Raw genomic sequence first — 21,878 nt, forward strand, 5'->3', positions numbered from 1 at the left:
TTTATATGTTGTACTAGAGACAATAGGGCACCCCTAGAGGTTATAGATTAGAGGAGGGACTTGGTCAGACCCATATTTTAGGACAATCACTTTAACTATATGTATTTAAGCTATATGTAAAACGGACTAGAGAGATTTGAGGCAGAGACACATTAGTAGGCTATTGAAATATTCCAGTTAAAAGTATATTTTCTTTTCTATTGGATCCTGAGCCAGGATAGGGATAATATGTATGGAGAGAAGACATATATGAGTGTGATGACAAGCAAAGTCGACTTTTTATTGTCTTTTGTTCTGGAGTGCTTCTCAGCACTAAGGCAATCAGGTACCTTTGGTGAGTCTTACCTTTCAAATGTTATGGCAAGAAAAGTGGGACTTTTTGTTGTTTTTTGTTTGAGTGCTTCTCAGCACTGAGGTAATCAAGTGCCTTTGATTGAGTCTTGCCTTTGTTTCAACCAAGGGTCTTTGATTGAATCAGGAGTCTTTGATGATGTGCTTAAGTCAAAGGAAGGCCTAAGTCACATGGGTTTGAGTCACATTGTTGTGAAGTCCTCTGATCCTGAAGAAGAGTATACATACTCAGAGGTTAGCATTTTGCTTTTGGGGGCACATTCATTGGAAGAGTGTTGACATAGTGACTCTAGGTAGCCATCAAGGAGCCCTCCGGCTTTGAAAGCCCAGATATTGGTGCTTCTCTCTCTCTCTGGTAACAGAAACCTGTCTTTTGATCTGTTCATATTGCTTCTGTTTGTAATCTCTGTTTGAATTTGCTCTGAAAGTTCAGGGTACTGACTTTTTCCCCTGAACTAAATGACTGATATATGTATGTTTAATTAAAGTGAGATTGTAAACCCCTCAAAGTTGCTTTCCTTAGAAAAGCAGATCAAAAAACATTTGCTAGTAACCCCACTGTGTGCTGGTGTTATTGGCCTTTCACAGCCATAGTAGCTGCAAGTAGCATTGTTGCTACAATGAGTGAGACATGTGGGAAGATAACTCAATGTCCTCAAAATCCACATGAAATAAGAATGTCAAATGTGGCAGAGAGTTGAAGACGAATATTGAGAAAGTATAATTTAATTTGTCAATTAAAAAGTTTGGTAATTTTGGAGATTGTAGTCCCAGTTGAGTGATAGGATGGAAGTTAGATGGGAAAGGTTTAAAGGGTGGTTAAAAGGAAAGGAGGTGACAACAGTGAGTATAGAGAGCTTTGTCTAGGAGGTTGTCTGAGAAAGATGTGGAAAGACAGAGGATGATAACTTAAGAAGACTTGTATCATCTACTCAAGAGTTTGTTTTCTTTTCTTAAGGATTAGGATGATTTGGGCATATTTGTAGGCAAAATGGAAAGAAACAGTTGAGGTAGAGAGAATGAAGATTAGGGAAAGGGATGGTTAAAGGGGCTGTTAAAATTGTTTCTTGTTCTAGTCTCCCTGGCCAACCCCCACCCCCAGTCAGTATAGTTAGTTTTATGAGTAGCCAGTACAAAGGGGCAATGAGGGAAGAAGATTGCAAAGGGGAACCTGAAAGTCATATACAAACCATCCCAAAGATCAAAGAATCATAATGTGCAAATTGTATTATTTATTAACCAAAATCCACATCCTAGTATCATGTGCTAAATCAGTAGAAACCATCTAGGCACTGCTTGGCAAGGTTCTGGTCCAAAGATATGCAAATTCCAGACAAAATCTAGACCTTCATAGCTCCTGGCCAGAGGAAAATCAAAAAGGGGATGATAACTTTGGGACTGGTGACTTTGAAGTCTTATGGATCACTTTGAGATTATTTAGATATGTTAATGAACTAACCTCAAGGTGACACAGTTAGGATTTGGTCTATTTCTCTGAAAAAAACATATAAAAACGAGACTTCGAACTCCTGCCCCACAAGCACTCTTCTATTTCTTAAAGGTCCATGATGCTTAAGTGTTCACAGTTCCAACGTGTGGTTATATAAGTGACTCACAATTACCCTTCCCTTTTCCTCATGCTTTCTGCCTTTCTTCACCATCACCATCCCCTGTCCTCATGGTGTCTGTCTCTGTATTCTCCATTTCATATCACTTGACTTCATATTTCCTTTGCTGTTTGCCCTTACATCCATTATTGCTATTAAAGTGTGATTGCTGCCAATTGGGGTCTTTCTTAGAGCCAGGCATGCTGGCCCCTATTTTATAACTTTATAAATTAATTATTAAATCAAGAGGTCAATCTGCTAGAGAAGAGGGGAGGAGATGGGATTGAGCTGTGTGTAGATGAGTTGAATTTATCAAGAGGAAAGGCCACCTCATTATTAGAGACTGAAGTAAAAGAGGGGAGAGTGGAATATGATGTTAAGGAATTATAAGGGGAAAATGAAAATAATTTCAATTTCCTCAATAAAGTATGAAGTGAGGTTCTTAGCTATGAGGGAAGGAGGAGGGGGTGGTGTGGGATGCTTAAGGAGAGATGAGAAGGTTTAGGACACTCTTTGTAGAGTGGGATAGACATTGTTAAAGAGGAATAAAGGGATTGTCTTTCTGCATGAAGCGACTGGAGAATCTAAATTTTTTGCTTATCCATTCAGCTTCATTCACTAGTATGTGAATAGGGATGGAGAAGGCAGTTGATGGGAGTAATCCAGTGCTGGAGTTTGGGGCCAGTCATTACAAGGTTAGGGGCTAAGCACTAAGTGATTTGAGAGAAGATATTTTGTAGAGTTATTTTGTTAATTATACAGCTGAAACTGGAAAGGTAGGAAAGAGAAGTTAGAGAATGGATGATAGCCTTGAAGATAAACACACTATAGGTCTCAATGAAGATAAAGAATATATTGAGGGAGGGTTAAGGAATGCATGGAAAAGAATGGTAGGTGTCTATGCATGATAAAGGATTTCAGAGTTTTTAATTAATGAAATGGAACACAAGACTAATCTGGCTTTAAGTCCCAACTAAAATTCCATCTTCTACAGGAAGCCTTCCCCAACCCCTCTTAGTTCTAATGCTTTCTCTCTTTTAATCATTTCTTATTTATCCAGTATATAGCATTTTTGTACATTTTTTTGCTTCCTTTTTGCTTCTCTTCCCTATTTGATTATGAGCTACTTGAGGGCAGGAATTGTCTTTGGCTTCCTTTTGTATCCTCAATTCTTATTAGAGTGTCTGGCACATAGAAGGTCCTTAATCAATGTTTATTGACTTGTCAGGGATGACGAGAACAAGAGTAGAACCATTCCTGTGAATAGCTGAAAAAGACCGAAGAATTCACAGGGTAGGGTGCTTGAGGGAATGTCAATACTATGTTGAAATAGTTTAAGTTCAGGAGTTGAGGTGAAGAAAAGAGTGAGGAGGGAGAATGTTTAATAGATAATTACTACAAGGATCTTGATTGAAGGATAAATTTAAACAGGATAAACCTCAAGCAAGAAAGATTGTTGTGTGATAATAATGAAAAGAAAGTCTAGAAGTGGAAACAGGTAGAGCAAAGAATTATCTTGGGGACCTGTATGAGGAGAGGGAAGGATATGAATAAGAAAAGAAAAAAGAAGAGCTGTCTCTGTACCTATAAACAGCCTAGCCTCTCCAACTCTTCCATATCTGAATTACTTTCTCTCTTCCTCTATGCCTGTTAGAAACCCTAGCTTCATTCAAGAATCAATTTGACGTCCACCTTTTAACTGAGGCCTTTTTCATTGACCCTGCTATCAGTGATTAATACAGACCTTTGGAACCTGTGGCCTGCCAGAGGATTTCAGGTGGCCCTCAAAAAATGCAGAAGAAAACATCCTCTGGCCACAGGTTGTGCAGGCCTGAGCTAACATTTCCTCCACCTCTTCCCCCTAAATTATCTCTTCTTTACTTTTAGCACACTCAAACATGTTATCTGTGTACATCTTGCTTCCCCCAGCTCTTTGCAGCTTGGAGGAATTTCTCCAAGACCTAGAACAATGCCTCCCACATACTTAGTAGGACTTAATAAATGTTTATTGAGTAGAAAATAAGAAAGGACCTTCCTCTTCAGCTACCTTGTCATCCTCTTATACTCTCAATGTTTAAAAGCCACTGAAAACTGGTCATTGTTGCCAGCAATTGCCACCAAGACCCCTGACTGGCATGTACGCTAATTAGTTAGAAATTTAAATATAATGAAAGATGGATGCATGTTTTTGAGAAAACTTTTAAAATTATATCTGATGAAAATCTTCACTGAGGTTTAGACGAAATTCTTGGAGATAAAATTGATTCACAGTTAGCCCATAGATGGTTCAGATGGAAGTCTTGCATGCAGGGTAGAAGAGAAAGGTATTTCAAGTTGTCCTATCAAACTTCCCATTAACTTCACATGAAAAGGACTTTTGAAATGTATTGCTCAATAAGAAAAGGCCATTTTATTTGTGTTTTACTATTTCAATCTCCACAGTCTCCCTTATGTATATTTCATTAGGAAAAACACCTCCTCTCCTCCCCCCTACAAAACTAAAAGTACCCTCCCTTCCCGTATTTACATATATGAGTAATAAAAAACAGACTAGGCAACTCAGCTACTAAATTATATAACTCCAGAGTCCTGCATCTTGAGCAGAGCATACATGACACTGTGTGTGTGGATTTTAAGGATTTAATGGGCCCCATTCTCGTCAGTGATACATTTGTTTAGTTTCTCTTTAGCCCTGTGTTTGGTGTAATCTTTACGAGGGATCAAGGGTTCAGTAGTTCTCAAAGTGGTGGGAATTTCTCTGCCTCTCTGCTTTAGCATCCCTAAGTGCAAAGAGCCCATCTTTTATTCACTGGTATGATTCTTCTCTGCAGCCCCTGACACCCTTTCAGTGCATTTTCTCAGGACCACGAGAATGACATTCCTCTTAGAATCTTCCTCATTATTCTTTAAAGTCACTGCTTTTACCACAGCCTTTTGTGGAAAGAAGACTCCCTATTCCTCAGCTACATTCCTTAGGTTCTGCTCATTATCACTTGGAAGCAGACTCAGTACTTCAGTATATTCATCTTTCTTTGGTCCAGATCAATAGATCATTTTAAATCAGTGCACCGAAGACTGAAAGACCACCTTTTATTGCAGGCTGGTAGTTCAGACTTAAGAGAGTGAGTGATTTCTTGGGGTTTGTGGTCCATAATTATATTAACCTTGGTCCCACATCAAGCCATTTGAAACTTCTCACACCTCATTACCAGTCAATGTGTCCTTCTCTTTATAAGGATTGCATTGTTTGACTTTGAAAGACATGTTGTTAAAATCCCTTTACAGGTTAGTGAGGTTTCTTTAGGAGGGTGGAACAAATTTCATGGTCAAAGTCAAGTTTTTAGTACCCTTTTTATCACAAGGACAATGTCCAAACAAATGAGCTCCAGAATTGCCTCCGCTATAATTAGAAAAGGGGAAATATGTATATGTGTGTAGGTATCCACGCACCTCTTCAGTAACATTTTATTAATATACTTTCCATTTTATCAACTAATACCACAATGTATATCCATTCAGAGACTAATGGCATGGAATGTTATAGAACATATGTAAATAATAATAATGATTTATTTAGCATGTTTCTGTTTTCAAATAATTTAAAATAAATGGATATATTTTGGCGGTGAGCCTGAGATGGAAGAAACATTTTGGGGGAACAGAATTCTCCATTGCATGAGGAAATTAACTCTTTAAGGCAACCATTCAACATTCAAATAGGTACTCATAGAATATAAAAAAAAAAAAACAGAGTTGGCACAAACATAAGTGATCTAATGAATTATTTAAATAATTACCATGACTACATAAACTTAACAAGTGGTTCATTAGATCATGATTTTTAGTTATCTAATCCAACCACCTCATGTTATTCTTGAGGAAAATGAGATCCAGAAGGACTATTCTGACCTTCTCATTTTCCAGATAAAAAAAAACAAACTGAGTCTTAGAGAAATTAAGTAACTTAACTGAGGTCACACAGGCAGAAACTAGTAGAACCAGGATTCAAACCCAGCATTTCTGACTCCAAATCCATCTTTCTTTCTGCTGTCCTACCTTATTCAATTACAAACGTTTAAAACAATATAAAAATAAGTATTTTTAAATCTTTTAAAATTTATGATTCATTGCAAATGAATTGAAAACATCAAAAAATGTTATCTTCTTATGGAGAAGTTTATTCTACTAGATTTGTGAATATCAAAGGTAATACTTCCATTATCTCCCAATTGTCTTCTTTTTTTTTTTTTTGGAGGGGGGAAGGCAGTGCAATCGCAGTTAAGTGACTTGCCCAGGGTCAAACAGCAAGTGAGTGTCAAGAGTCTGAAGACGCATTTGAACTCAGGTCCTCCTGACTCCAGGGCTAGTGCTCTACTCACTGCATCACCTAGCTGCCCCCCAATTGTCTTCTAATAACCCAGAGTCTATAAACAAAGAAATTAATTACAAGAGGAAAACCATTAAATCACAAGTATTATAAATACAATAAAACCTCATTTAACTAAATTCATCACTAAGTAGAATGCCTTAGTTAATGAGATTATTTGATTTAACTGAATAACAAAAAAAAAATTCAGTTTTACTCCTGTGAAAAATCTTTCCAAATTTATACTGGTCACATGTTATTCTTCTTTTTATGAATTTGTACAGCTCAGGCTAATATCTTGTGAATCAGTTCTTATATAGCACTATAAAGATAGATACAAAAGCTTTAGGAGACTGCAGTGTGTATATATTGAAGACAATACCTCCAAGTGTTTTGTTTTGTTTTCCTGTCCCCACTTCATATGAGTTTATTTTTGTATATTCTTTTTTCTTTTATCTTGAAGTAAATGCCAAAAATTCTGGAAAGTGGAGGCTTCATTTGAGGTCTAATTAATTGAGATACTATCACAACATCTGCCTTTCATTCTTTTTCTTCTGTTTTTTTCCCCCTACAGAAGCTATGCTTGAATGACATTTGAGTGAGGGACCAAAAGGAAGACACCCTATTATTAAGATGACCTATTTTTTTGTAATCAAAATTTCTTCTCCTTTCCCTCGTGCTTCTAATTCTATGAGGAATTGAATTCTACTGTGTAGAAAGCAAAGCCCCTTTTCTCCTGTTTTTTTTTGGAGCAGAATCTTTTGCCATAGCCTCTCATTTGGGACAGTTCACTAGGCAGGAAAAAAATCTCACTCCTTCTTTTCAGAATCACCATCATGGACAGTGCCCCCTTACATGCTACCTAGTTAATTTTGACCTGTATTGAATTTCAAGGATTTGGAATTCAGTACAGTAATGTATGCATACATATGGTGCTATGAATGGTTGTTAGGAATGTAAATAATTACAATGACAACAACAAATAATGATGACAACTATTATTAGTTTTACTTAAATGTTTTACATTGCAAAGTAAGAAACTCATTGAGGGCAATCTGTAAGTGTTTGCAATATAAAAACAAAACACATCAATAAAGCTTTAATAAAAATATACCTCCCCACTTCTGCAGAGATGGGAAATAAATCTTAAAAATTTGCATAACATTTTAACCTCTGAGGCTGAAGTTAACTCATCTTGCTTTGCTCAGAAGTGGATATTTATAGATTGAGAGCTAGAAGGAACTCAAACTTATTTTACAAGTGAGGGAATTGAGGCCCAGAAAGGTTACTCAGATGGGCTAAGTTCATACAATAAAGAGTCAAAATTGGAACTCATGCACTGTAATTCCACATCTTGTGCTCTTTGTATTATACACTAAGCAGTCTCCAAGATAAAGAGGTCACTGAACTTAATGAAAAATGAAAATATTTTATGAAAAAGTTATTCTCTGAAAAGTCTTTTGACAATGTAACAAGTATGGTTCCTATTCTCTGAGAAAACAATGCTTACCTAAAGCTATTTTCCATTTTTATTGTCACTATTCAATTAGACTCATTGGGGATTATTTCTTCCAAAAATTGCACATATAAAGAAAGCTACTTATCTCCTTTATTCTCTCCACATTCCACTTTGGAATCTGTTTCCACATTTCTCCATTCAAAACTATAAAATATTTTAAGAATATAATCATGGTTTTATCTATGTGGCTGAATATCCCACAGGCAATACAAATCATTGCTTTGTTGACCTTCTACCTTGGATCCAATAGTTTATTGTATTGACCCTAGGAGGAATGTTTAAAAAAAATACAAAAACCATAGTTTGTCTGTTACAGATTTCTATGGTCTCCCTACGATTATGATCTGTTCCAAGCTCCATTAGAAATACTTGATTTTTGGACATTTCTAAGAAATAGAAGAGAACACTATTAACTTTATTTCTTATACATGCAGCATAAAGTACCATTATTCATCACCTAATATTATAATAAGGCCAATGACGGCTTAGAACTCATATTCAGTGGTTATAAATTCTCTGAGAAGTGAAGTAGCTGTTTTGCAGGTGGTCTTTGGTATACACAGGTAGATCAGCAACTACGGTTGACAGTTGCCTTCTTCCTGCTGTTGCCTACTTACCCCTTAGAACTCAACATGCGAAGTCCACTGACATCTCATTGTCAAAGGCGGAATGGTCTTCTGCAAAGAATACAAGAAATCTGGCTTCTTCTTAGGTCTGCCATTGAGCAAGCACGTGACCTTCAGTTTACTTCCTCTTTCTAGGATTCATTTTTTTGTCTTTAAAATAAGAAAGTTTGATTAGAAGATATCTTACTTTCTTTTAGCTCCTCAAAACAAAAACAAAAAAAGGGAATAACTTGGAGGCAATGGGCTTGCTCCTTCCCCTCCCCTTTTTGTATTTTTTTGCATTTTGCTGCCCAAGAGAATACCTTAAAGATAAGTTTCTCACAAAGTCACCAAGTGAACAATGGTAATCACGTCACTAGATTTCACCTAAAATGTTTACCTAGAAAAGTCACCTCCTTTCTGTGCATAAATGATTCTATACTATAAATATTCTCTACTGAAGAACATCCATCCACTTCCATTCATTCAACAATTTGAAAAAAACAAAACTACATAATGCCTAGCACTGTGCTGGGGATACAAAGACAAAATTGATAAGAGTCCTTTGTCCTTAAGGAGCTTACATATTTTTAAGGGAAAACATGCCCACAGAAAAGTAAATAGACAACATATAGAAAGTATTTCCAGAGTGGGAAGCACTAGCCATGGAGAGTATAGGGATGGTTTCCTGTTGGACATAGCATCTGAGCTATTAGATTGTAAGCCCCTTGAGGGCAGGGGCTTTCTTTTGCATCTTTTTGTATCCCCGGTGCTTAGCACAGTGTCTGCACATAGTAGGCATTAATAAATAATTATCAAATGGGTGAACGAATGAAAGGAAGCTGAAGATTCCAAGAGGTGAAAGTGAGAAGGATGTGTGAGAGCCTATATAAAAGCATGGAGACTGGAGATAGAATGACAAGCCCAGGAAACAATAACTAGACTGGTTGGGGTGGACCATAGAATTCACGAATGAAAATGATGTATTTTAAAGCCTGGAAAGGTAGTCTGGAAATAGAATGTGAAAGGGTTTTAGAATCCATATAGAGAAATTTGTATTGGATGTTAGAAAAAAATTCTGAAGCAGAGAGTGTTTTTAAGTCCATGAGCCACATGTTTGTGTTGTTCCTCCAATATGACCCCAACTATGCAATATTCATGAATGATAAAACAGATTTGTAAATAATTTGCAAATACTTTTGGGCCAGAAAATGATATGGCCAACCAAATAATCATTAGCTCAGATTTCAATGTTATTAATACTATTATTCAGCAGGTTCAAAGAACAGAAACATCTCCCCATGGCCAAAAGAAAAATCACTTCTCACAAAGACCTTAAAAGGAATGTTGACAAAGCAAGTTACGTTTATTCTAAGCCCTCAGTATATGGGGCATTGCTTGGTCTTATGATTGTCAATTAAAGAATTCCCCTTTCTTGTATCTTATAAGATGCAAGGTAAGAATGCAGCCATTCTGACTGGGTCCACAAATTGAGGTTACCCTACATCAACTGGGTCCTTACTGCTGCTAGGCAATCTTTCACTTCCCTTATCTACTCACCATCTCCCTCTCCATAAAGGCTCTTTTCATCCCTTCTCAAACCTCTCATAGTTCTACCTCCACCTACTGTGTAAGATAAGAACCTTGACTCATATTTTACAGCAAAATGAGACTATATGTCATGAGCTTCCTCTTCCCTCTTCCTTATCGCATATCGCTCACATGCCTGTTGCCATTATCTTACTCCTTACCAAGGTAAAGTCCTCTCTTCTTATACAAGCAATTCCATTCCACCTGGTCTCTTCCAAAAGATTGCTTCCTTTATCATTCCTGGTCTATCACTTACATAGTTATCCCAGTCTACGAACTCCTTCCATACTACCCACAAACCTACTCAAGTTTCTCCCATCCTCAAAAATCCTTACTTGATCCTTTCATCCCTACTATAATCCTTTATCTCTTCTGCCCTTTAACTCCTAGTTTCCCCTCCCGGCTTGATTTTTTTTCTTTAATTAAAGGGGCCATCCCTTGACTCACTTCTTAAAGAGGCCTATTCACTGAATGGGTGTTACCTCACTCTAAGTGAGTACATGAACAGGCCTGAGACTCAAAAGGCCAGAGTCTCCCATTGCATCCTGGGTCATTTCCAGTCATCCTGATGAATACCTGGTCACTAAATCCAGATGGCTCTTGAGGAGAAAGTGAGGCTGGTGACCTTGCACAGCCCTGCCTCACTTGAATCAGTCAAGTGCAAGTCATGTAATCATTTCCCTGATGTCATAGTCCTCTTCGAGAACAAAAGACAAACACAAACTCCTAGAGAAGGTTGTCTAGAACTGGTGCCTTCACTTCTTTCTTCTCTGTCTCTGTCTCTCTGTCTGTCTGTCTCTCCCTATAATCTGCCTTCTGACCCTCATTATTCCACTGAAATTTCGGTCCCCAAAGATTCCAAAGATATCAATAATCTTTTGATACCCAAATCATATGGTCTTTTCTAAATTTCTTATCCATCTTGACCACTTTAAAACCTTTTACACTGTTAATCACACTCCTCTCTAAGTTTTTGGGACTTCATTCTCTACTGGTTCTCCTACTATCAGACAACACTTTCTCAGTCTCCTCTGCTGGATTCTCACCCAGGTCATTCCCTCCAAATATAGGTGTCCACAGGACTCTGTTCTGGGCCCTCTTTTTTTCTCCCTCTATACTACTTGACTTGGTGATCTCGTCAGCTCCCATGGATTTAATTATCATCTCTATGCTGGTAATTTTCAAATATACCTATTCAAATCTACCAAGAGCCTTAACCTCTCTGTTCACTTCCAGTCTTGAATCTCCAACTTCTTTTTCAGACATCTTGAACTGAAACTTTCATATACATCTTAACATCAACACATCAAAAACCAAATTCATTATCTTGTCTCTTTAACCCTTTCCCTTCCAAAGTCCCCTATTACTGTCTAGGATACCACTATGCTCCCAATACTCTAGAATCACAAACTAGGTGATATTCTCAACTCCTCCCCATGTTTCACCCTTGTATCCAATGTGTTGCCAAGGCCTTTCAATTTCACCTATATAACATCTCTCAAATATACCCATTCTCTCCTCTGATACTACCATCAACCTAATGTAGGCCCTCATCACTGCATGCTAGGACTATTGCAGTAGCCTGCTGGTGGGTTTACCTGCCTCATGTTTTTCCCCACTCCAATCCATCCTTCATTAAGTCACTAAAGTGATTTCCTTAAAGTGTAAGTCTAACCCCATCACCTCCTCCACCCTATTGATTCTAAGATAAAAAAAAATCCTCTATTTGATGTTCAAACTCCTTCATAACCTGCTCCCCACATCTTTTCAGTCTTCTCATACCTTTCTCACCCTCACAAACTCTGTGAGCTGGTGATCCTGGCATTCTTGCTGTTCCACAAACAAGACATTTTATCTCTTGGCTCTATTTTTTTTTCTGGCTGTCCCACATGTCTGAAATGGTCTTCTTCTTTATCTCTGCCTCCTGATTTTCCTGACTTCCTTCAAGTTTTGACTAAAATCTCATTTTCTACAGGAAGCCTTTCCCCATCCCTTCTTAATTCTAATGGCTTCTCTCTTTCAGTTAATTCCTTTTAATCCTACATATAGCTTGTTTGTACATATTTGCTTTCTTGTAATCTCTTCCATCAGTTTGTGACTTCCTTGATGGCAGGGTCTGTCTTTTGCCTCTTTTTGTATTACCAGCACTTAGCAAAAGGCCTGGCACATAGTAGGTGCTTAATAAATGCTTATCGATTGACTGATTAAAGTTGATATATTACTAAAGCAGGGATTCTTAATCTGAGGTCCATGAACTTTTGTGTGTGTACATACACATATATACATACATCTATACACACCTATACATACATAATATAAATATATTACATACATACATATACATGTACACATATATACCCCTATATATGTATTATAACTATTATATATGTATTATATAACTATGTATTTTTGTAATATAATGATTTTAATATGATTGATTTCCTTTGTAATCCTATGTATTTTATTCTACTAATTTAAAAACATTTTTTTTTTCTGAAAAGTGGTTCATATGCTTCAACAGACTCCCAAAGGGATACATGACACAAAAAATGTTAAGAACTGTTGTATTAGGGGAACTGAACTATAATCAGTATTTATGTCATTGATCTAAATGAAACCAAAATACCTGAGTAAACTCCAGCTAAATTCCCTCAAAGTGTGTCCTTTGCAAGGGAACTATAGCAGGTGGCAGAATTTTTTTTTAAACTCCCAACTCCCTCCTCCCCCAAAAAGAAAAGCAAATATTCTTTCATATTTATTCTTATGGTCCTTCGCTATTTTACTTTGCAATGTTCTTGGAGTACATAAACTGATATATTCAAAGATAAATGTAGTTTATTCACTGGTCTCCTTTGTAGAAGCCAAAGAATTACTACAACTCTTCAAAGAAACTGACAAGTTCCTTTAAACTCATTAACATATACATTGATACCTGGTGACTTCGGTCTGTAAGTGGGCACAAAGGAAGACACTGAATATTCCACAGGATTTATTGTTTATTGATTATATAAATGTATTTGACTTAGTAGAATACAAGCTAAACAATTCTTTACTCCAATGGGGAGAGATAACCTTATTCAACAACCCTCTGGTAATTAAATTCATATCAAATGAGGAATAAAACAGAGAATTGTGTTCACCAGAGTTGTTCGTCAGTATCACAGGAGACATTCCATGCCCTGCTCCTTCATGTTCTTTATGTATATGTTTCTCCATGACTGCACTCTGTATGTGTCCACTCTTCCTAATGATGCTGATGCTTTGTGTATTTTTCATATAGTATGTGAATGGCTTATTATTATTCCATTTCATTAAATGTCTTTGCTTTGAATCTTGTTTCTTCTGGCTGATTATCAAAAGGTAAACACATTGGTGGGAGCTGATTAACTATAGTTTTATGGCAGATCTTTTACGGAAGACCTGCATTGCAAATGTGGGGGTGCTGCTAGGTTCATGCTCCTATATATTTATGTAAATATATATGTGTGTATGTATGTACCTTTGCTTTAATCAGTTTAAGAAGCCCCTTCCATTGATGCAGGTTGTCGACTGGTTTATAATTTACAAAAGGGTATGTTATCTTGAGCACTGAGGGGTTGGATGTCTTGCTCATAGTCATATAGCTTGTGTGCATCAGAAGTGGAGCTAGAATCCTGGTCTTCTTGAATCCAAGTCACTAGACCATGATGTTTTGTATCTATATAAATGTATTCCTTAGAGAGAATGGTATGCATATATCCATGTGTGTCTATCTACAGATATAACACATACTTATCTAATATTTTAAGGATCTGTGGTTACATTTTGTGGTCCACTCTCCACCAGCAGAGATGATTACCACTCCAAGTTTTAGTGGTAATGACCCCAGTTCTGACAATGAACCTCTTTAAAATTAGGTAGGTAAGATAAGAGATGTGTGTGTATGTGTGTGTGTGTGTGTGTGTGTGTGTGTGTGTGTGTGTTAAATAAAACACACAGGGAAGAGGGAAGAAGATAGGGAGAAACAGAGACAGAAACACACACACACACACACACAAAGAGAGAGGGGGGGGAGAGGGAGGGAGGGAGGTAGAGAGAGAGAAAAACTTTGAAGAAAAGAATGTTGTTCAGGATGATAACACATTTTAAATTGCTATCTCGAGCTGAAAATAAAAATGACCATCAAGAAATGACTCTCCAAAGATTGAAATAATTATATACCAGTAAAGAAATATTTACTTTGCCAATATAAGCATAAAATAAAGATATTGATGCATTTAATTTATGTTTCTCTTCAAACAAAATATGGTAGTCTATTTTTAAAGAAACACTGACAGTGGGAAATGCAATATTACTTTGTGTTATGGAAGCTGTTGATAGAGTATGGCAGCTTTAACTTAGAATACCATGGCTTTTGTTAAACTGTGCCTCATCCTTCATGTTATTTTGATGTACAGGATGGAAATAAGATTATATGTCAGTATTAGAGTTTTGCATTAAATTGTAGATTTTTTTTCCCATCATGTCTCTCTGTGAAGGGGATATATTTGTAGAGGATAGCATTTCTCTCTGTATTCGTGGCATATCTACCCAAATACAATATATAATTTCCAACAAGAATATTGTTCGATGTGGAAAAAAATAATACCCTGGGTTATTATTTCAACCAGCATGTCTGCATGTTGTGCTTAGAAGTTATTTATTTGAAGTTTATGTAACATACATTACTTGAAATTTGAAAGCAGCTTTATTAATTCTAACAGTCAAAGCACCGGAGCCTAGAAAAGCTGTCCTTACTTACACTTAGTTGAATACTCAAGCACAAAATTATTTTAAAAAGAGCTTGTACTCCAAATGCAGCAGTAAGCTGATTTGTGTGCATGAGAAGGCTGTTTTTCCTCAAAAGCACATTCTTAAATAAGGAAAGAGTTGGAAAGAAAAAGCGACCAGCACCTTGAAGCAAAAGAACAGGAACAGATGTCCTTTGGCTGTGTGTTTTATTGATTTATAAACACTCCGTCGGGCTACCTCATCTCTGCAGAGTAATTTAGATATGGGAAAATATCTGTGAAATATATTGATTATATTATTGATTGAAAAGCCAATTGCTGTTGCACGCCTGTTTTACCATTTAAGTCCTGACACATTTTGACATATGAGCCAGCTGTGACTATTGCCTTGATTCTGCAGTGAGATAATGTAAAAGCTGTCATAACTACTTCTCTGTCAGCCCAAGAATTTATAGTAGAGTCATGCAGCTATTTAGTTTGTTCTTTAACTACCTGAATAACTAGCATTTCTTCAAGCCTTAGCTCTGGTAGATACATTTTTCCCCCAATGTGGAGGAAGGTATATGCACATGTGCACACTCATATATGTAGTCACACATGTATGTATATATGTCTTATATAAATGTATATGTATGCACATATCTATAGGTATTATTCTGGATTGGTTATTCAAAGTGAGGAAAAGAAATGAGAAAACCCTTTTGCTAATATATAGGTCTATGTGCATGGGGGTCACAGCTTCAGCTCTACTATTTTCCTTACTTTTTTTTTCTCCTTGAGAAATTTGGATTTTAGAGTGTTACACTAGAGAATTCTCACTTGTTACCAGATCAGTTTCTCCTCAGTGGCAATAAATCAAGAGATGACAAGGAAAAAAATTCCACTTCCTTCTATTTACAGCTCTGTTATTTATTTAGAATATTTAAACTGTTGGAAATTTATTGTAAGAAATAAAGGAAGATAATTTACAAAGCAATTACACTATAGCTATGATTCGCAGAAAACTCCTCCACACAAATTAGCTTTTCTGAACCCCCCATAAATACTTATAAAAAATTCACATGAATGCATTGGCTCAAAAAAGCATTCAGTAAAAGAGCTCCATTTTCAGAATTCACTCAGCACATTATTGAGTATGAAAACATTATTACCAATTCCCATTCACATAACTGTAATGTACCTGAATAACTACTGTATATCATGGGTTTGATGAATATAGTCAATATGGACTTTTTCCAAATAAGGTTGTTTAAATGTATATCATTTATTATTGTCATTGGTGTCCATAATATACATCTTATATTCTGATGCATCTTCTAGACTTCATATAATTTTCCTGATTAATCACAGTGAGAATGCTGCTACATTCCTCTACTTTGCCTAAAAGCACCCTTTGATTTAAATGAGCAGAAGAGATAACCCCATGATACCTGGACAGTGCTGATGTAAATGGCCAGGTAACAAGGATCCTAAAGTTGGACAACCGATCACTCCTACAGGAGATTAAAATGTACAACTTAAAGGCATAAATTACCCTCAGTTTTAATAGATCAGACCATGTCTTTCAAGGTATGCTTTAATGTTTTCATTGGTTTGTGACCACCTTGTGGGAAGAAACATAGAATAGGCAGATTTTACAATAAGTGTTTTATGTAAACACATACAAAGAAATGTGTATAAGATCTAGCTTTTTGTCCCAGTTCATCCGCTTAGCTAGTGGTATTAACATCCTTCTAGTCATATTATCTTAAAGTTGGATTAGGGAGAGGAACGTCAATCACATCATCTTCCTCTCCCACTACAGACTTTGTGCAATGGTAGCGTCTTGAGCAGGACCAAACCGTAGAGTCCTTACTATTGGCTCCTATGTCTGCAAGTCACAGGAGCCAATGGTAATGTACCTGATAGGTCATTCATATCTAGAATTTCTAGGTGAGTTTTCAGTCTTTCTGTGAAACTACTCTTTCAGAATCTTATTAGGATCAGGGGTAATCCTCTGGTTTTATGGAAGTTTACTAGAGTCCCAAGAAATAATATCCCAGTGGTTTCAAGCTTTAGGAATTTCTGTGAAAATTATCTATTGTTACATTTAATTAATGAAATGCGCAACAAATCTTACCATGTCAGTTAAATAGCAACTCCTCTTCAGCTTTAACACAACTCCCCCTTCCCATCTCTAATCATCATCTCCAATTTCCCTTCAAGTCTCTCTCTCTCTCCCTCTCTCTCTCTCTCTCTCTCTCTCTCTCTCTCTCTCTCTCTCTCTCTCTCTCTCTCTCTCTCTCTCTCTCTCTCTCTCTCCCCCTCCCTCTCTCCATATCTATCTATCTATCTATCTATCTATCTATCTATCTATCTATCTATCTATCGTGGCCCATCTATCAAAGAACCCCTTGGTTGCCTGTTCAAGTGAAAGAATATAGACTGATCTGTCATCCATGAAGTTGTCCACAGATGTTACATGGAAACTATGCCATTAACACAGCACCTACTTCACAGTGTTCTTCCTTTGTCACTGCTAGGGCCATATGATGCTCTTCAAAAGCCCAGCAGTATGTTGTCTTTGTTCCAGGTGGAACTCATTATGGCTACTGACTCCCATGCTTGAGGCCAGATGCCACATTCCCTTAAATTAGCCTTTAGAGAACCTTTATATAATTTAGTAGGATGTCTAATAGCTTTCTTTGCATCACAGAACTGGTCACAGAAAATTCTTTCTGGGATGCTAACATTCTCCATTTGTGCAAGATGACTGACTCTGCTGACATAATGATGGACTTTATTCCATGGATGTAACATTTCTGAATCACTGACATATCTGAAACACGACCTTGCCATTTCCTAGGTGTTTACTTGAGTAGACAGTGCATAGAAGAATGGTTTTGTTTTCCAATATGGCCACATTATGTGGTCAACATCCCATTATAATTGATCTAAGTCCCAGTCCCAGAAGCAACATTAACTTGCTGAGTGACCTTAGGCAAGTCTCCTAACCTCTGTCTCTTTCTGCTTCTCCTACTATAAAATGGACAAAATTGAGCCTGCCATTCTTCACATGATAGGATTGTTAGCATCAAATTAGATCATGAATGTGAATGTGTTTGGAAATGTATGAAGCACTAAAAAAATGAAATATTATTATTAGCAAAGCAATGGAGGAAATGGCTTGGTCCATACCAATTTTTGCACTGATTGTGATTCTGTGTTCATTCCCCAGACACTTTGTCAACTGTCTCCAAGCAGCAGTGGCTCTTGCCAATGAGCAACACCAGAGCAGGTTGACAGTTTATTTCATAACACTATATGACACTCAACCAATATCGAACAGTAAGGAGAAATGGAGGGAAAATGACTATTTTCCAGGTCTCCATCACTGCATGTAAGACTAAATGGTTTTCATGGTGTTCATGTGCCTTGGTATGCATCAACCCTTTTGTATAAATCAAATTGATCTTTCTAAGTTGTTTGGCCCAGGCCTGTCATTCTATGGTCAACATCCATACAATGCTGTATTATACACCATTATTCTATAGTACATCACAGCATACTGTATCTATTACAGTCATCTCATACGGAATTACCTCTTACAAAGGGAAGGAGCATGCACTAAATTACAATGGTCACATGCCTTGTACTAGTTTTAGCAGGAGAAGCACTTTTTGCAACCATGCAATTACCTCTGGTGTGATAGAGGAAAGGCAGTATTTCTTTCCAGAAGAACTGAAATGCTTTCCTAGGGGAAAAAAATATAAATCTATATATTTTAAGGTAGCAGCATTAGCTCTGGCATTCACAGAAGCAAGTGCAAATGATTTTATCTTAACATAATAAGTATAGTGATGGGATTGAAGTCACTTTTCAGATTGTTTTAAGGGTAAAGAGAATGTATAGTCTAAGCAAGATGTCACTGACATTTTTTTTTTGTATCATGGACCTCTTTGGCAATCTGGTGAAGTTCACGGACCTTTTCCCAGACTAATGGTTACAAAAGAATAATGGTTATAAATGCATAAAGAAACCAATTATGTTGAAATATAGTTATAAATGTATTTTTAAAAAGATGTTCAAAGAGCCCAGATTAAGAACTTTTAATCTAGCATTATACAGACACACCTCACTTATGGATGCCATAACCTATATGTTCCACAATAATATCATTAATATTTTATGACCAAACTCCATTCTAAAGTCACAATGTAGCATTATTTGGTCAGTCAACTATTTATAACATTATTCTAGAGAAATGAACTGTTCCCTAGTAATGTCATTTCACCTAATGTGTTTACAGAACCAAGTGATAATGTTTGGTGGGGTATGTGCAAAATACTTGAATACAAAGATACTCATTTTTACAGAAGTGTAGTACTTTTTCCAGTTGAAAAATACACTGATCAGAAAATCTTTTTCCAATTAACTGGTCCCAGTTCTAATTAAATTTTAAAATTAAATTTCATTACAGCATCAAATATATCCCCTACCTGATGGATTATTTCATGTTTCTTTGCTGTTCTGAATAACCATTCAAGTGGCAGTTATATATTATACATATAATGAACAGAATAAAATACAAGTGTATATTCGATGAAATCAAATAAGTTTGCGTCTCTCAGAAGTAAGTAGCTTGCATACCTTATTAATTAAACAGCCTATGACAGCTATGGGATCCCAGAAAACTTAACAACATGACCATCACTGATCCCCTTTAGAGCAAGATTTCTTCACCTGGTGACTGTGGCTTTTCAAATATTTTGATAACTTACTTTGAATGCAGTTGGCTTTTCCTTTGCAATCCTTTGTATTTTATTATGAGAAGGGGTTCAGAGGCTTCACCAGACCATCAAATGGGCCCATGACATAAAAAGGTTAAGAATCCCAGAAAATACACACATGAAATGTTCCTAACACAAATCCAAAGTCAATTGATGTGAGTAAAATTGAAAACTGGCAATAGTATGGTAAAGTTTAAAGTACATTATTTATTCTGTATTCTCAGCCTTTTGGGATCTGATATATATATACATATATTATAAAATTTCTACCTGAGCAAAAGGTATTTCCAAGTGATATATAAAGAGATTATCAGATATTTGAGAAAGTTCATATCTAAGAAGGATAATAACAGAGGAATAATATATGAAATATATGGGGTGATTAACAATAATTCATTACATTCTTCCAGGAGTCTTGCCCTATCTTTCTCAGATCTCCCCATGTATTTTGACAAAAAACAAACATACAAACATATCCTACTTTAATGAAGTAGAAATGTTAAAGAATAGAGAAAAAAACCTAAAAATGTGGCACCTTGGAAAACCATAAATGTACTTTTTATTTGGAGTTGAGATAAGGCTTATCATTTACAATTATAGTGTTATGATAAAAGAAACACACTTTGAAGCATTCTTGTCATTAAGCTTAGGCTTCTATATTCCTCTAGGAAGGCACTGTTGGTCTAATTCAATTCAGAGGGGGCAGAGCCAAGATGGGGGCTGGAAAGCAGGGACTTGCTTAAGCTCTCCCCCAGGTTCCTCCAAACACCTGTAAAAAATGGCTCTGAACAAATTCCAGGGCTGCAGAACCCACAAAATAACAGAGGGAAGCAGGGCTCTAGCCCAGGAAAGCCTGGATGGTCACTGGGAAGGGTCTATTGCACGGAGCTGGGAGCAGAGCAGAGCACAGCCCAGTATGGGCCATGCCAGGACCAACCAGACCAGGAGCCAGGCAGAACAGGCGGTAGAGCCTTGAGTCATTGAACTGTGGCAGTTACCAGACTTCTCAACCCACAAACGCCAAAGACAACAGAGAAGGTTAGTGGAAAAACTGCTGGTCTAATTCAATTCAACTCAACAAGCTTTCACTAAACACTTACTAGATAACAAGTACTATACTAGATACTGAAGATGCCAAATAAAATATTTGCAGCCCCCAAGGAAAATTACATTCTACTGAAGAAAAACATGTACAGATAAGTACACATAAATATATGTATATATACTCATATGTATCTACGTGTAATATTATATGTATTAAACAATATATACGATATTTTATACATATGCATTACAATGTAAGTATATACAATAATGTTATGCTATAATACTATTATGTGTATATGTATAATATACATTTGGTGTTTGGTCATTTTTAGTCATGTCCAAATCTTTGTGACCCTGTTTGGGGTTTTCTTGGAAAAGATACTGAAGTAGTTTGCCATTTCCTTCTCCAGTTCATTTTATAGATGAGGAAACTGAAGCAAACAGAGTTAAATAGCTTGTCCAGGGTCACACAGCTAATAAGTGTCTGGGGCCAGATTTGAACCCAGGAACGTGTCTTTCTGACTCAAGACCTAGCACTCTATCCATGATGTCACCTAGCTGCCCCAATAATATACACATATTTATATGGTATAATATGCATATACTGTGTGCAAATTAATTAAATACTAAGTAATTGTTTTTGCCAGTGACAGTAAGACTGGACAGCACTAACAAGAACAGGGTGGACCAGGAAAGACATCATGTTGCACTTGAGTGAAATCTTGCATGAAATTGGGCATTCCAAGATGCACAGGTGAATAAGCAAAAATTCAAGGCACTATCCTTCTCTGCGGAATCACCGTGGCGGCTGGGACCCTGTTACACACACTCTGAAAACATGCGGGCCTTTAAGGCCCTCATTGCTGCACAGTATAGTGGGCCCCAGATCTGTGTGCTGTCCACACCTCCCCACTTCTGCTTAGGTCAGACCAACCGCAGCCCCAAATTCCTCTGAAAATTTCCTGCGGGCAAGGTTCCAGCGTTTGAGGATGATGATGGGTTCTGTGTGTTTGAAAGCAACGCCATTGCCCACCATGTGAGCAACGATGACCTTGGAGGCTCTACTCCAGAGGCAGCTGCCCAGGTGATCCAGTGGGTGAGCTTTGCTGACAGTGACATCGTCCCTCCAGCCAGTACCTGGGTGTTCCCCACTCTCGGTGTCATGCACCACAACAAACTGGCTACAGAGAATGCAAAGGAGGAGGTGAGGTGGCTTCTAGGGCTGCTCAACACCCACCTGAAGACTCAGACTTTC

At 37.0% G+C, this 21,878-nt stretch overlaps 1 pseudogene; it reads left to right on the forward strand.

Moving 5' to 3' along the window:
• LOC118847204 overlaps nt 1-21,878 on the forward strand; it is a 56,513-nt pseudogene that overhangs the window by 33,785 nt on the left and 850 nt on the right.

The sequence above is a fragment of the Trichosurus vulpecula genome, chromosome 4 (assembly GCF_011100635.1).
Source record: "Trichosurus vulpecula isolate mTriVul1 chromosome 4, mTriVul1.pri, whole genome shotgun sequence".
In the NCBI taxonomy this organism is placed as follows: Eukaryota; Metazoa; Chordata; class Mammalia; order Diprotodontia; family Phalangeridae; genus Trichosurus; species Trichosurus vulpecula.